General features: G+C 39.1%; 1 long non-coding RNA gene across 1 annotated transcript; it reads left to right on the top strand.

Annotated features, from left to right (window-relative positions):
- The first annotated feature begins 908 nt into the window (after window positions 1-908).
- Window positions 909-11,843, top strand: LOC125367233. Its single transcript, XR_007214020.1, has 3 exons — window positions 909-1,033; window positions 1,120-1,203; window positions 11,570-11,843. It is a non-coding gene; the product is annotated as an uncharacterized LOC125367233 (long non-coding RNA).
- Window positions 11,844-13,960: the final 2,117 nt, after the last annotated feature.

Here is a 13,960-nt window from a genome sequence, read left to right as displayed (position 1 = left end):
ATTTTGTAATGAACAAAGAATAGTATCTTTCCTTAGGTGTTCCACATTCCAAAAGTGAACTGGAAATACGAATTTATTTGTCATAAAAGACATATGGATCATACATAAAAAGAGAGACTTCAGGGAAGCAGTGAATAAACTCATATTCTTATTTGCTTGGCTCAAATCCTGACAGTCTTTCTCCCAACCTCCCCTCCTCCTCCACTCCTCCCTAAATCAACTGGACATTTTGACTCCAGATGAAAAGGGTTGGAGATTGTACTTCTGAGAAGAGGGTATAAAATTACTTTGGCCAGCCATTCTTTATTATAAAAGATACAAACCAACAACTTCACTTTCCATTTGTCAATCCTGGAAGTAATGCCCACCACTTTTGTCCAAATCCTTTGGATAATATTCAGGTATAACATCCCCATTCAACACAATGACAGGGCAAGAAATGTTGGCTCAGTGAGTGGCCAGGTGTAAAGGACACCTAGGTTACCTCTGTCATGTAGGATTTCTCTGTATAATTTACTTTCTGTGTAATTAATTTCTGACAGAGGATTTTCTTACATTGGGTTTCTTTCACGTTTGAATGTTCTAATGCTTGCTGAAAGTTTACAGCTTGATAAACTTCCTCTATTCTTTAAATTTAGAGATTCTGTCAGCTGTTCAGGTCTCTGATACCTGTTGAGAAATGTTTTCTAACATTTATTATACTCATAAAGTTCTTTTCCTCTGTATGTTGTATGATACACACTGAAGAGTGACTTATTAAAACATGATAGTTACATTCATTAGTTTTCTCTGATAGTTTTCCAGTTCTCTGATGCATAGTGAGATGTGACTATTGGTTGGAGGGCTTCCCATACTTGTTACACTCATTAGAATTCTCTCCTGTGTATGCTCTGAACACTGAGGTGTGCCTTCCGGGTGAAAGATTTTCCACATTTTCTACATTCATGTGGTCTCTCTCCTGTGTATGTTCTCTGATGCATATTGAGGGTTGACTTCTGCCTGAAACAATTTCCATATCTGCTGCATTCATAAGGTTTATCTCCCGTGTGTGTCTTCTCTGATGCAAACTGAGGTATGACTTCTGCTTGAAAGACCTTCCACTTTTGGTACCTTCATAAGGCTTCTCTCCTGTGTGTATTCTATGATGAACACTGAGCCATGCCTTCTGGGTGAAAGACTTTTCACATTTGTTACATTTATAAGGTTTCTCTCCTTATATAATCAGTGATGCAATCTGATGGATGCTTTCTGCGTCAAGGACTCTACATCTGTCACATTCTTGAGGCTTCTCCCCTGAGTGTGTTCTCTGATACATACTGAGGTGTGACTTCTGCTTGAAAGACACTGCACATCAGTTACATAACATTTCTCACCTATGTGGGTTCTCTGATGCAAACTGAGTTGTGTCTTCCAGGAGAAAGACTTTCCACATGTATTACATTCATGAGGCCTCTCACCTATGTTAATTTTCCTATGACTGTGGAGGTATGACTTCTTCAAAGACTTCCCACATTGGTTACATTCATAAGGTTTCTCACCTGTGTGAATTCTCTTATGCCTGAGAAGAGCTGACTGCTGAGTGAAGGCCTTTCCACAGTTGCTACATTTATATAGTTTCTCTCCTGTGTGAATTTTCTTATGTGTCATGAGTGATGACTTATGAGTGAAGGGCTTTCCACAGATGTTACATTCATAAAGTTTTTCTTCTCTGTGAATTCTCGTATGTGTGCTGAGATATGAGTTCTGGAAAAACTACTTTGCACATATGTTGTTATTTCAGAATGTTTCTTACCTGTACGCATTCTCATATGAATGCTGAATGATGACTTCTGGGTGAAAGATTTTTCACGTTGGTTACAGTTATAAGGTTTCACAGCTGTGTGTTCTCTGATGAACAGTAAGGCTTGAAATCTGAGTTAAAGACTTTCCTTATCTATTACAATTATAAGGTTTCTCTCCTGTGTGAATTCTCTTATGCCTGCTGAGGAGTGAGTTCTGCTTGAATGACCTCCCATATTTGTTACATGTTGGAGAATTAAGGTCTCCAACCAGTGGAAAAATTTAGCCCCGGCACGGTTACTCTGATGCCTCATTAGCACACTAATAGGCCCTTGGGAACACATTCCCAGATAGGAGTTTCTGGTGTTTGTGGGCCAAAGGAAGCCACCAGTTGTTGTGAGAATCTCCTTTTTCCCCCTACTTAGCAAGTCTCCCTGAGGAGACTTGCTAGACCAGCTGCATTTAGTGTTAGATTCTCTCTGTAAACAGGAAAGTCTCCTCACTAGATTCTCACTGTAAACAGGAAAGTCTCCTCACTGTTACTTCACAAGTATTTGGAGAAGTCAAGATTGATGTTATCTAGCCTTAAGGAGATAGTAGCTAGGAGATAATTATAGTTCTACCTCGGTTGTATACAGTTCCTTGTTTTGATATCAATAATCTTTGTAGTCACTACCTCCTGTAATTAGAAAGGCATTTGTATCAAGTTCCTGGCCCTCACAGTAGGAAATTTCCTCCACTTCTGTATTTGAGACAAATGTCATGCTGTATTGATCTTTTACCCTGTAATTGTAATATTGGTTTCTAACCCTATATAAACCCTGGCCCTCTTGAAATAAAGTATGCATTGGTTCACTCGCCTTGCATCCCCCGTGTCCTGATTTCGACTGCAGTTACCCAGGTTCAACATCTGGCGTCCGGACCCAGGGACCTGACAATTGATCCACAGGAGATTGCGGAACTGCCGAGCTCTCGAGTGAGGTGAGAGATATTTTTAATTCACAGGAGACAAGGGATCTGTGTGTAATTCACAGGAGACAAGGTATCTGTGTGGTGAGCTCCTATTCTTAAAAAATTACGGGGTTATGGGACAAGCTAAACCAACTCCATTTTCTAATTTTATCCACCATGTATTGAAACGGGATGGAGCTATGGTCTCGTGTTCACAAAGAGATGAGTGTGTACAGGTAGTGGAGTATAATGTATGGTTCCCAGAGGGAGATACTTTAGATTTAGAAGTCTGGGAACGAGTAGAGAATAATATGGAAAATGAATATCGGTGTGGAGACAAGGTTCCAGTTACATTTTGGTCTGTTTGGGCATTAATACATACAGCCGTGAGCATGATGTCTCCTGATGCTATCATAACATCAGCTGCTGAGCCAGAGGCTGACGTGGAAAAAGCTATGAAGGCTTATAATTTGTCCGGGGAGGTAAAAACTCAAATTGGGCAGGAGCTAAAAGACATGGCAACACCTGAACTATCTCCTGTCAGTTTTGTTAAAGAAAAATTAACATCAAATAAGCCTTCAGCCTCTACCTATACTCCTTCAGAGAATGATGCTAATTTAGGCAGCTCAGCAGTGCAGTCAAAGTGCTACAGATGCTCTTTCGATCTGCCAGGGGCAGTCAGGAAGGTGAAAGTCAAGAACAAATAATTGCGGCCGCAGAGCCCACTTTTACTTTAATTAATCTAAGTCCTATGGTTCTGCTTCTCTCTCTTGCTATCAAACTTTTCCTGTCATTGAACCCCCTCCAACCAGAGGTGTGGCACAGCCCGTCATTATCAAGATATTGACCAGATTCACTCAATTTAGGACAGCTGTAATACAGGGCCGTCTCATGGCTCCCTTCCAGTGAAGGAGGCTTCCCCATCATCTTTACTTTACAACCAGGCACTAGCAGGGGAGCTGACACTCCCTGTTTTAGTCCATCAGCCTGGAATTGGGGAAGGACTAGTGATTTTTCTTTTACTTCTCAAGAGAATTTTTACTGCAATTGCACTTTTAATTTGCGCCTGCGCTACATGTTTCATGTGTCTTTGTCCTTGTTTGATTAGTTGTGTTTCGTGTGGAGTGCTAAATTGGGAAAAAAGTCCTCTGGTGGGCGGCCTCGGCAGGTTGATTGCCAGGGGATGGAAATCTCCACTGGGGAGGATCCCCCTGAGAATTTTCAGGGCCCTATGGACTTTCCATCACTCTGGCTGGCAGCTTGTGGACGCTGGACATGCCATCCAAGGCGTAAAAGCCTCTGTTTCTATGTTCTGTTTTGTCTTGACTAGTTTTGTCTTTGAGATTGGCACCAGTTTTAAACATAAACTTTTGTTTCCCTTATTTCTGTTGTCCATTTACATGTCTATGGGCAAAACATTTACTAGGTACTGTGTCTCCTGCAAGAAGGCAGAAAAAGCACAGGCTACTAAGAGCTGAGTTCAAACAGCTGGCTAGGCTAATCTTAGCCTGAGAGTAAACACTAAGAGTCAAGTGCTAGGTGGACTCAGTAATACTCCAGGGGACCCCAACCCAGTTATCTTCAGTGTTTAGTATGCTAAGATACTTTGCTAAAACTAATAGGCCCTAGTGAATAAGACTAAACAATGCTAAAATCATTCATTAAAGGTTTTGTTTTAAGTTTTGGTCATTACAAGAGTAAGATTGGAAAATATACCTTTTGCCACTAAAAAATGTACGGCTGATAGTTGTTTGGACTGCTTTTAAGTTCTGTTTACATTAATACCTACATATGTGAATGTATGTATGTGTGTGTGCGCGCGCACAAATGTATGTGGGTGTGAATGTGTTCAAGATTAAAAATGTATGATGTAAAAATAGGTTAGTTTAACTTTAAACTTCAAAAGATCATCGAATTTGGGCATTACCAAAAGCTTTAAAGGATTATTTATTTTAAAAGGAACTATAGTTAAAAATTCTTTAATTCATGGTTAAAAATAAATAAATAAATAAATAAATAACTTAGCATGGGCCCTTAAACCTATCCTCAGTAGTGAGGGGTAAACTGACAAAAGTACAGTTTAGCCGATCCACGTGATGGGACAGCCGTAGGGTGGCGTCCATTCATAGTGGGAGAGGGCAAGCTGGCCCCAAGGCAGTTCATCAAGCTCTAAGGAGTAGGATGGAGATAGGCCCATTCTATAGGACAGGCCAATGGAGGCCTTTCTTTTATTTCTTTTGTTTTCAGGTATAAACATTGGAAACCTCAGGGTAAAATGTATGATTTGACTGATACTTCTAAAACTGCCCCTTAGGATGGATTAAAATTGGAATATCTTAAAGGAGAGTTAAAAGTTTATTTACCTGATATAACTTGATTTCTGTACAGGTTTGCAATTTGGATGTATTAAAAAGGCAAATATGCTAACTCTGAAATCTCATGGTTATAATTCTGGGGCACACTGCTAAGCGTACTCTTGTTACAATTGTTTTGGGTATCACTTTAATGAATCAGGTACTAAATTTTTTAAGTGTAAACTGTACTGTAACAGTAAGACTAACTATCTTAAGTCACATATAATCAGGTAAATATTTTAAAGTATATAAACTAATGGGGGATAGAAGTACACAACTTTCATTAACTCTCTGTGTACAGGAAAATGGCTCTTTTAAAGCAGACAACCAGGAGGCAATGTGCCCCCTGGGCTTCAGTTTTTCTATGCAAATACAGGCTGAGGTAAAGGTGTGAAAGCCTCTACTTTAAAAGGTTTTAGAATGCCTTTCTAGATAAGAAATTTGGAAGTGAAAAACAAGCAGCATGAAGCAATGGGTGATACCTAGGCTCCAGATTTCTTTTAGTACAACCAGGCTTGGTAAAAGACTTGATCAAAAATGTATTCTGAGATATGAAATTTAAAATGCTTTAGGTTGGATATAGGTAAACGATGGCTATCAAGATGATTGTTTAATTACTACTCCAGTTTGTTTTACAGGTTTTCAATAAAATGATTTATTATTTGCTGCACCTAATAAAAATATTGTATCAAAATTGTTACAAATTTTGCCTTTAGACTTTCAACAGTATAATTTAATAATTGCCCCTGATAAAATTCATTTAAACAGAAGAACCATTTAAGTATCTGGGACATTTAGTTAAAAGACAAGTAATTACCCCCCAATTAATAAAAATTCGTACTGAAGAGTTTAAAACTCTTAATAATTTTCAAAAGTTACTAGGGACAGCAATTGGCTTTGCCCTTCCTTAGGAATTCCCAGAATTCCTAACCTATTTTCCGTTCTTCAAGGAGATTCGGATTTATGTAGCCCTCAAAAATTAATTGACACGTCAGGAACTGCTCCTAATAAAATTTGGCAAATGGATGTAACACACATCCCTGAATTTGGCCGCTTACAATATGTGCATGTATCCATTGATACACATTCTTCTTTTATTTGGGCAACACCTCTACCAGGGGAAAAAGGGACTCATGTCATTCAACATTTACTAGAAACATTCGCAGTCATGGGGATTCCTTCTCAAATAAAAACTGACAATGCACCAGCTTATTCCAGTAAACAAGTACGAAAATTTTTAGAATTTCATAACATTTTTCATGTTACAGGAATTGAATACAATCCTCAAGGTCAAGGTATAGTAGAAAGAGCTCATTATACATTAAAAACACAAATTAAAAAACTAAAGAGGGGGAGTATGGATAGTACTGAGGGATATGCAACTTCTATGAAAAGTATTTATAAAACAGCCCGAGCTGTTATTGCAGAAGCATTATTTGTCCTTAACTTTTTAAATTTGCCTCAAGGAGATGTTTTAGCAAGAGCTGAGCGACACTTCCTAGCTCCGCCTATGCAAAACAAACCGCAGCCGGTTTGGATTAGATTGGGAGTTGGGCTAGATTGGGTCCCCCGGGAGTTGTTAACCCAGGGGCGAGGGTATGCTTATGTTTCTACAGAAGACAGCCCATCTTTCTAGCACCTGCACCAGTGGATCCAGCAACAAACACCCCTCTGTCCATCAAGGGGGTGAGACATTCTCATTCAAGTGATAAGGCCATTCAAATGGACAGGTGTGCACTGGTAACCTGTAGGGGCTACATCAGAGGTAATGTATTGGGCCTATATTTTCTAACCCTCCTTTATTACGTCCATATTTATGGACAAAAGCCCCTGTCTCTGTTTTTACATCTATTCCTAATTTACTCTCTCCCCCTATGGGTCTGGCATTCCAGTCTTTCCTATGGAAGAGGAAAGATCATTTAACTTCTCTTATTCTCAGTTCTCTAAAGCTATCTGTCAAGGCCGTTCCCCATGTTACCCTTTTAGATATCAATATTGAATTCAGCATGGAGGTTCATATAACTCCAGTAGAACTCGGCTGATTAGACTGTCTTCCTGGTCTGCGGGATCTCATACCTATAAATTAGATAATTATCCTAGCCCTGCTGGCCTGCCTAAATGTGACAATTTTACTTACCTGAACCTGAACTTTACTGAAAGACGTTGGGAAAATTGTCGAGGAATTTTTCCGACTATTTGGAATACATCCCAACATACTTGGTATGATTGGGGACCTTTTGGTGTGTGGTTGCAAAACTGCACTGAATATAACCCATCTTGTGACCCTACTTTAACTATGAACATGTCCAATGCCATGTCTCCTAAACAGCTTTTAGGGTGGTTTGGAGCAGGCTTTGGTGACCCCCGGCCTGCTCTCGCCCATGGAGACAGGCTATTTCCTCCACAACGTCATCTCTGGAAATTGGCAGCTTCTCTGGCTCCTGTATTGCTGGCCAATGGAACTTACTCAGGAACTAAAGGATCCTCGGCCTCCTACAACTTCACAGTTGTAAAGACCTATAATATCTCTGCTTGTGTTCATTTTCCACAAGTACTGATGGTCGGCCCCATAAACATAACTAAGAATGCCATTACCTGCATAAATTGTAAATTGTATACTTGCTTGAATAACAATGTCACCTTTAATTTTAGTCAAGATAGGATCATGATTTTAACCCAGCGCAACTCCCTTTGGGTTCCTGTTCGCATGCATCGTCCCTGGGCTGGAGGACCTGTACAAGGATTGGTAATGCAGTTTTTCAAGCGGCTTCTGAGGAGGAGTCGTCGTGCCATTGGACTGATTATTGCAAGACTCATTGGACTGATTGCCATTGCTACAACTGCAGCAGTATCCGGAGCCGCATTGCGACAATCTGTACAAACTCATGACTTTATGGTGCAGTGGCACCAGGACTCCCACAATCTGTGACAACATCAGCTGGAAATAAATGCCCACCTTCAAGATGAGATAGAAGCTGTTAAAGGAGGAGTGTTTTGGCTTGGACAGAAATATCTGGCTTTACAGCAACGATTGTTTTTGACTTGCGATTGGAATTCTAGTCATGTCTGTGTAACACCTTATAAATATAATGCCTCTGAATGTGAATGGAATGATATACAAATGCTTATAGATGGAGCCCTACTAAATGGTACGTTAAGTGAACAAAGCTTGTACAGGGAGGTTTTTGAAGCTTTTCAAAAGGAATTGCCAGATGCCTCTTCTATTGATGATATAGCCCAAGGACTAGCTCAGACCTTAGAAGGACTAGACCCTAGGGGGTGGTGGCAAAGTATTACCCATAGTGTTGGAAGTGCTTTTATTGCCTTAATACTTATGATATGTGTCTTTTTCTTAGGATATTGTTCTATCATAGCTATAATGAAGCGTTACACTAGGAATAATTCCTCTGATGTTTTACTCACTGCCCTTAAACTTTCTAGAGAAGCGGCTGTGGAAAATTAATAAAAAAGGGGGAATTGTTGGAGAATTAAGGTCTCCAACCAGTGGAAAAATTTAGCCCCGGCACGGTTACTCTGATGCCTCATTAGCACACTAATAGGCCCTTGGGAACACATTCCCAGATAGGAGTTTCTGGTGTTTGTGGGCCAAAGGAAGCCACCAGTTGTTGTGAGAATCTCCTTTTTCCCCCTACTTAGCAAGTCTCCCTGAGGAGACTTGCTAGACCAGCTGCATTTAGTGTTAGATTCTCTCTGTAAACAGGAAAGTCTCCTCACTAGATTCTCACTGTAAACAGGAAAGTCTCCTCACTGTTACTTCACAAGTATTTGGAGAAGTCAAGATTGATGTTATCTAGCCTTAAGGAGATAGTAGCTAGGAGATAATTATAGTTCTACCTCGGTTGTATACAGTTCCTTGTTTTGATATCAATAATCTTTGTAGTCACTACCTCCTGTAATTAGAAAGGCATTTGTATCAAGTTCCTGGCCCTCACAGTAGGAAATTTCCTCCACTTCTGTATTTGAGACAAATGTCATGCTGTATTGATCTTTTACCCTGTAATTGTAATATTGGTTTCTAACCCTATATAAACCCTGGCCCTCTTGAAATAAAGTATGCATTGGTTCACTCGCCTTGCATCCCTCGTGTCCTGATTTCGACTGCAGTTACCCAGGTTCAACAGTTACACTCTTAAGATTTATCTCCTGTGTGTGTTCTCTGATACCTTCTGAAAGTTGACTCACTAGTGAAGGAGTTTCCACATTCGTTATAGTCATTAGTTTCATATCTGTATGTGTTCCATGATGAACAGTAAGGCTTGCTTTCCAAGTAAAAGACTTTCCATATTTGTTACCATAATAAAATTTCTTGCCTATTAGAGTACTCTCATGCATGCGGAGAGCTGACTTCTTGGTGAAATATTTCTTATATTCATCATATTTATAGGGTTTCTCTCCTTTGTGAGTTTGAGGTTGGTAAGTCATATATGACATCTGATCGATACATTTTGCACATTTGTTATACTCATTAGGTTTCTCTTCTAGATATTATATTTGCTCTGATGTTTCGTAAGGTGTATTTCTTTATTGAAAGATTTCTTACATTCACGACATGTACAAGGTTTCACTGCTTAGTGCATTTTCTCATGTGTAGTAATTATAGGTCTTAAGTATGTACAATGGTTTCTCACATTTAGTACATCCCTGTGTTTTCCCCCCTCTTAGAAGCATTTCTTGGTCAATGAGAGCAGAATTATCATAGCCTTCTCTATATTCATTATTGTTATAGGAGAGCTCTTCCACACAAACGCAATTATGTCTAAAGAGTATGGTGTCTGAGTTTAATGCCATCCCTTTCCCATCATACTCAAAATACTGCTATTCATTTGTACTCTCATAATGTTGATGGAAATGCTTGGAACATCTGAGGGATTGTTCAATTACATGAGAAGAATCAGGCCTATATGCAGCATTCATCTCACCAGGCTCACTGTAGAATAGCATGTTCTGATAGTCAATGAACTCCTCAGTCCTCATTCCAAAGTAGTTTCCATTATTCCTAATCAGCTCTAGCATATGTTTTGAGCTCAAATTAAAAGTTGCTAATAATCTAACTCTTTCCTCCACTGTGTTGCTATTAGTGACTGCTACTTCACACACACATTCTTTGTACTTTCTTGACATGTCTTAATCATGTCATCCATTTTTTGGACATCTAAAATGATAAGAAAGAAAACATGAATGAGATAAAAACATTTCTTAATATAAAGATAGAACATTTCCTCATATCTTAATTATTATAGATTTTAAAATATCAATACTAGGAATTAATGTATGAGAAATACATGCTTTTTTCCTCATGCACTATTGATATTTTACAATGCAAAGTAACTGTTTTTAATATTGTGTTGTTAGGTTACAGAGGGTTAGTTTTCTTTTATTTTCTTGAAATAATATTTTGTGCTGCTTTATGTCTCAACTAGTAGGTTAAGAACAGGAACAATTTCTAGATTCATTGACCATAAGAGTGTTTTATGGGTCCTTTTGCCTTTTACCTTAGCAGGAATGGTTGGGAGTGAGAATTTATACCTATTTCATCAGTTCTAACTCCTCACTAAGAATTACTCTTCTCTAGATTAAAAGCTTTGGTTCTGAATCCCAGACTCTGCCCATCTCCACCTACAAGCTTTTGTCCTTACCTGAGAATTGAACTGGCATCCTCCTTACTCCCTGGTACATGAAAACTCCTAGTTCCACAGAAAATGGAATCTCCTGCACATTCCCATCCTCCCTCTTTTTTTAAAAGTATGATTTCCACAAAGACAAAGGAAAATTGCTACCTTTAATTCTACTCCCACACAAAACTCAGTACATCTCCACATGGATTCTTGATTAACATGTATTTCTGACAAAGGATCACCTAGCTCTTTCACACACACACACACACACACACACACACACACACACACACACACACACACACACAATTCAGAAGAATTAGAAACATCATTGCTCAGTACAGCTCAACGTGGACATACCAATTGGGCTCTGGCTCCAACATCACTGTGCAAAATACACTCACTTACGTGTGAAATTCTTGTCTGGAGATTTTCCCATCCATGGTCCTGTTCCTTGCTCCATCCTGACAATCAATTTAGTTTTAGGAACACAGTGCACATCAGTTACATAACATTTCTCACCTATGTGGGTTCTCTGATGCAAATTGAGTTGTGTCTTCCAAATGAAAGATTTTCTACAGGTGTTACATTTATAAGGTTTCTCACCTATGTGAATTCTCTTATGACTGAGAAGATCTGACTGCTGAGTGAAGGAATTTACACAGATGTTACATTCATGAGGTTTCTCACCTGTGTGTGTTCTCTGATGAACAGTAAGGTCTACCTTCCGGGTGAAAGACTTTCCACATTTGTTACATTCATAAGGTTTTTCTCCTGTGTGATTTCTTTTATGTGTGCTAAGATCCAAGTACTGGACAAAGAACTTTCCACATTTGTTACATTTATAAGGTTTCTCACCTGTATGCATTCTCTTATGCATGCTGAGTGATGACTTCTGGGTGAAGAATTTCTCACACTAGTTACATTCATAAGGTTTCTCACCTGTGTGTGTTTTCTGATGAGTGGTAAGGCTTGACTTCCGGGTGAAAGTGTTTCCACATCGGTTACATTTATACGGTTTCTCTCCTGTGTGAATTTTCTTATTTGTCATGAGTGATGACTTACGATTGAAGGACTTTCCACATTTGTTACATTCATAAGGTTTCTCTCCTGTGTGAATTCTCTAATGTGTGCTGAGATCTGAGTTCTGGACAAAGGACTTTCCACATTTTTTACATTCATAAGGTTTCTTACCTGTATACAGGAATGGTTGGGAGTGAGAATTTATACCTATTGGTTCAGTTGTAACTTCTCAATAAGAATTACTCTACTCTAGATTAAAAGCTTTGGTTCTGAATCCCAGTCTCTGCCCACCACCACCGATAAGCTTTTGTCCTTACCTGAGAATTACCCTGGAGTCCTTCTTACTCCCTGGTACATGAAAACTCCTAGTTACACAGAAAATGGAATCTCCTGCACATTTCCACCTTTCCTCCTCCACCTCTTTTTTTAAAATGATGATTTTCACAAAGACAAAGGGGAATTGCTACCTTTAACTCTACTCCCACATAAAACTCAGTACATCTCCACATGAATTCTTGATTAACACATATTTCTGAAAAAGTATCACCTAGTTCTTCGACACACACACACACACACACACACACACACACACACACATTTCAGGAGAATTAGGAACATCATTGCTCAGTACAGCTCAACGTGGACATACCAATTGGGCTCTGCCTCCAACATCACCATGCAAGGTCCATTCACTTACCTGTGAAAGTCTTGTCTGGGGCTTTTCCTTTCCGTGGTCCTGTACTTTACTCCACCGTGACAATCATTTTATGTTTAGGAGTACAGTGCCCTGTTAACAAGAAACATTGAGAATTACTGCTTCTGCTGGGCCCTTGTGTATTGATTTCAGACATCCTGGTACACAAGGTTGCTCCTAAATCTAGTTTCTGATTTCTCACCAATTCCATGGTTGACTTTCCCAATTAACAGCTTTCAACTTTACATATCAGCTTTAAACTATTGATTTTCAAATCATACTTCTAATGGTGATATACATTCTATTCTAGATTGTATATCCACCTAAAGCAACCACCTTAAGTTTGAGCAGACAGTCTGCTGTTAATGGAACATAGATATACCTTTTGTCGAACTGCTGACTTGGCTTCTTGAAGAATGAGAATAAAATTGCCTCAGGAGTTACATAAACAAGCTGAAGTTTTTCTTAAAAAGAAGTCACTCTTCCCATGGACTGAAATCTTACATGAACTGAAACTTATAAAGTACTGAAACTTGTCAGGAGCCAAACTTGCAGCTAAATTCATTCTGACCTCTGGCTGTGCTGTTATCCCCAGGATATGCTAGATGCAAGGACATTTGTTCACTAGCATTTGCTCACAGCCACTATCCGGAATTGCTTTGCTATGTCCTTTGCTATGTCTGCCTTGATATGTTCGCTGTAGTACATTCCTATGTTAATCAACCTCATCCTGTGTTTACTGTACTAAATGTTGCGAACTTCAAAGCCTCTTTGTGTTCTTGAATTTTAGCAACCCTATGCTATTCCCTGGTTCCAAAACTGCATATAAACTGGAAGTTAAGAATAAACTTGGCTGCAGTCCTGAGTTTCAATCTTAAGGCTGCAGACCTCCCATACCCCATCTTTGCTTCTTGTCTTTTTTCTCTTGTCTTGTATTTTTCCTTTTCTTTAATCCTTGCCCCCCTCATTCAGGATTCCCTTTTCACTGCCGGCTTGCTCGGGAGAAAAACTAATTCATATATTGACTAAGACCGAAGCACTTGACCTTGTGTGTTAATGTAACTATTGCTCACCCAAGGACACCAAGTTGCCATAGGGTCTCCAGTATTACATCTCTATACAGGGTCCTCTGAGAAATGTCCATGTCCTGCCACTCCTCCCAGCTAAAGTCTACAGACACATCTTCAAATGACACCGGCTTTTGTAATGGCACATTTCCATCAAGTAATTAGCCCTGAGTCATTAAAAATACAAACTCTAGAATTTCCTTCTTCTCCATGTATACTTTTGTCTTACATAACATGTTTGGAGCTTTCTCTAATACCTATAGCATTGAAGAAAGGAAAATCAAAGTAGAAATATTTGTCTCTAAGGAGTTAATAATCTGGCATGACAGCACCAAGTATAAGTTGGTGTCTGGACTAGTTTATGTACGTAATTTTGATAAAGGTTGGTATAATTAGTGAAATAATTAAGTAAAAAAATATTTCCCTGTATTTTCATATCCTGCCTCATTGAAAACC

Source organism: Perognathus longimembris, chromosome 18, assembly GCF_023159225.1.
Source record: "Perognathus longimembris pacificus isolate PPM17 chromosome 18, ASM2315922v1, whole genome shotgun sequence".
Taxonomy (NCBI): domain Eukaryota; kingdom Metazoa; phylum Chordata; class Mammalia; order Rodentia; family Heteromyidae; genus Perognathus; species Perognathus longimembris.
Note: the sequence above shows the minus strand (reverse complement) of the source record. Positions and strands in the feature narration are given on the sequence as shown.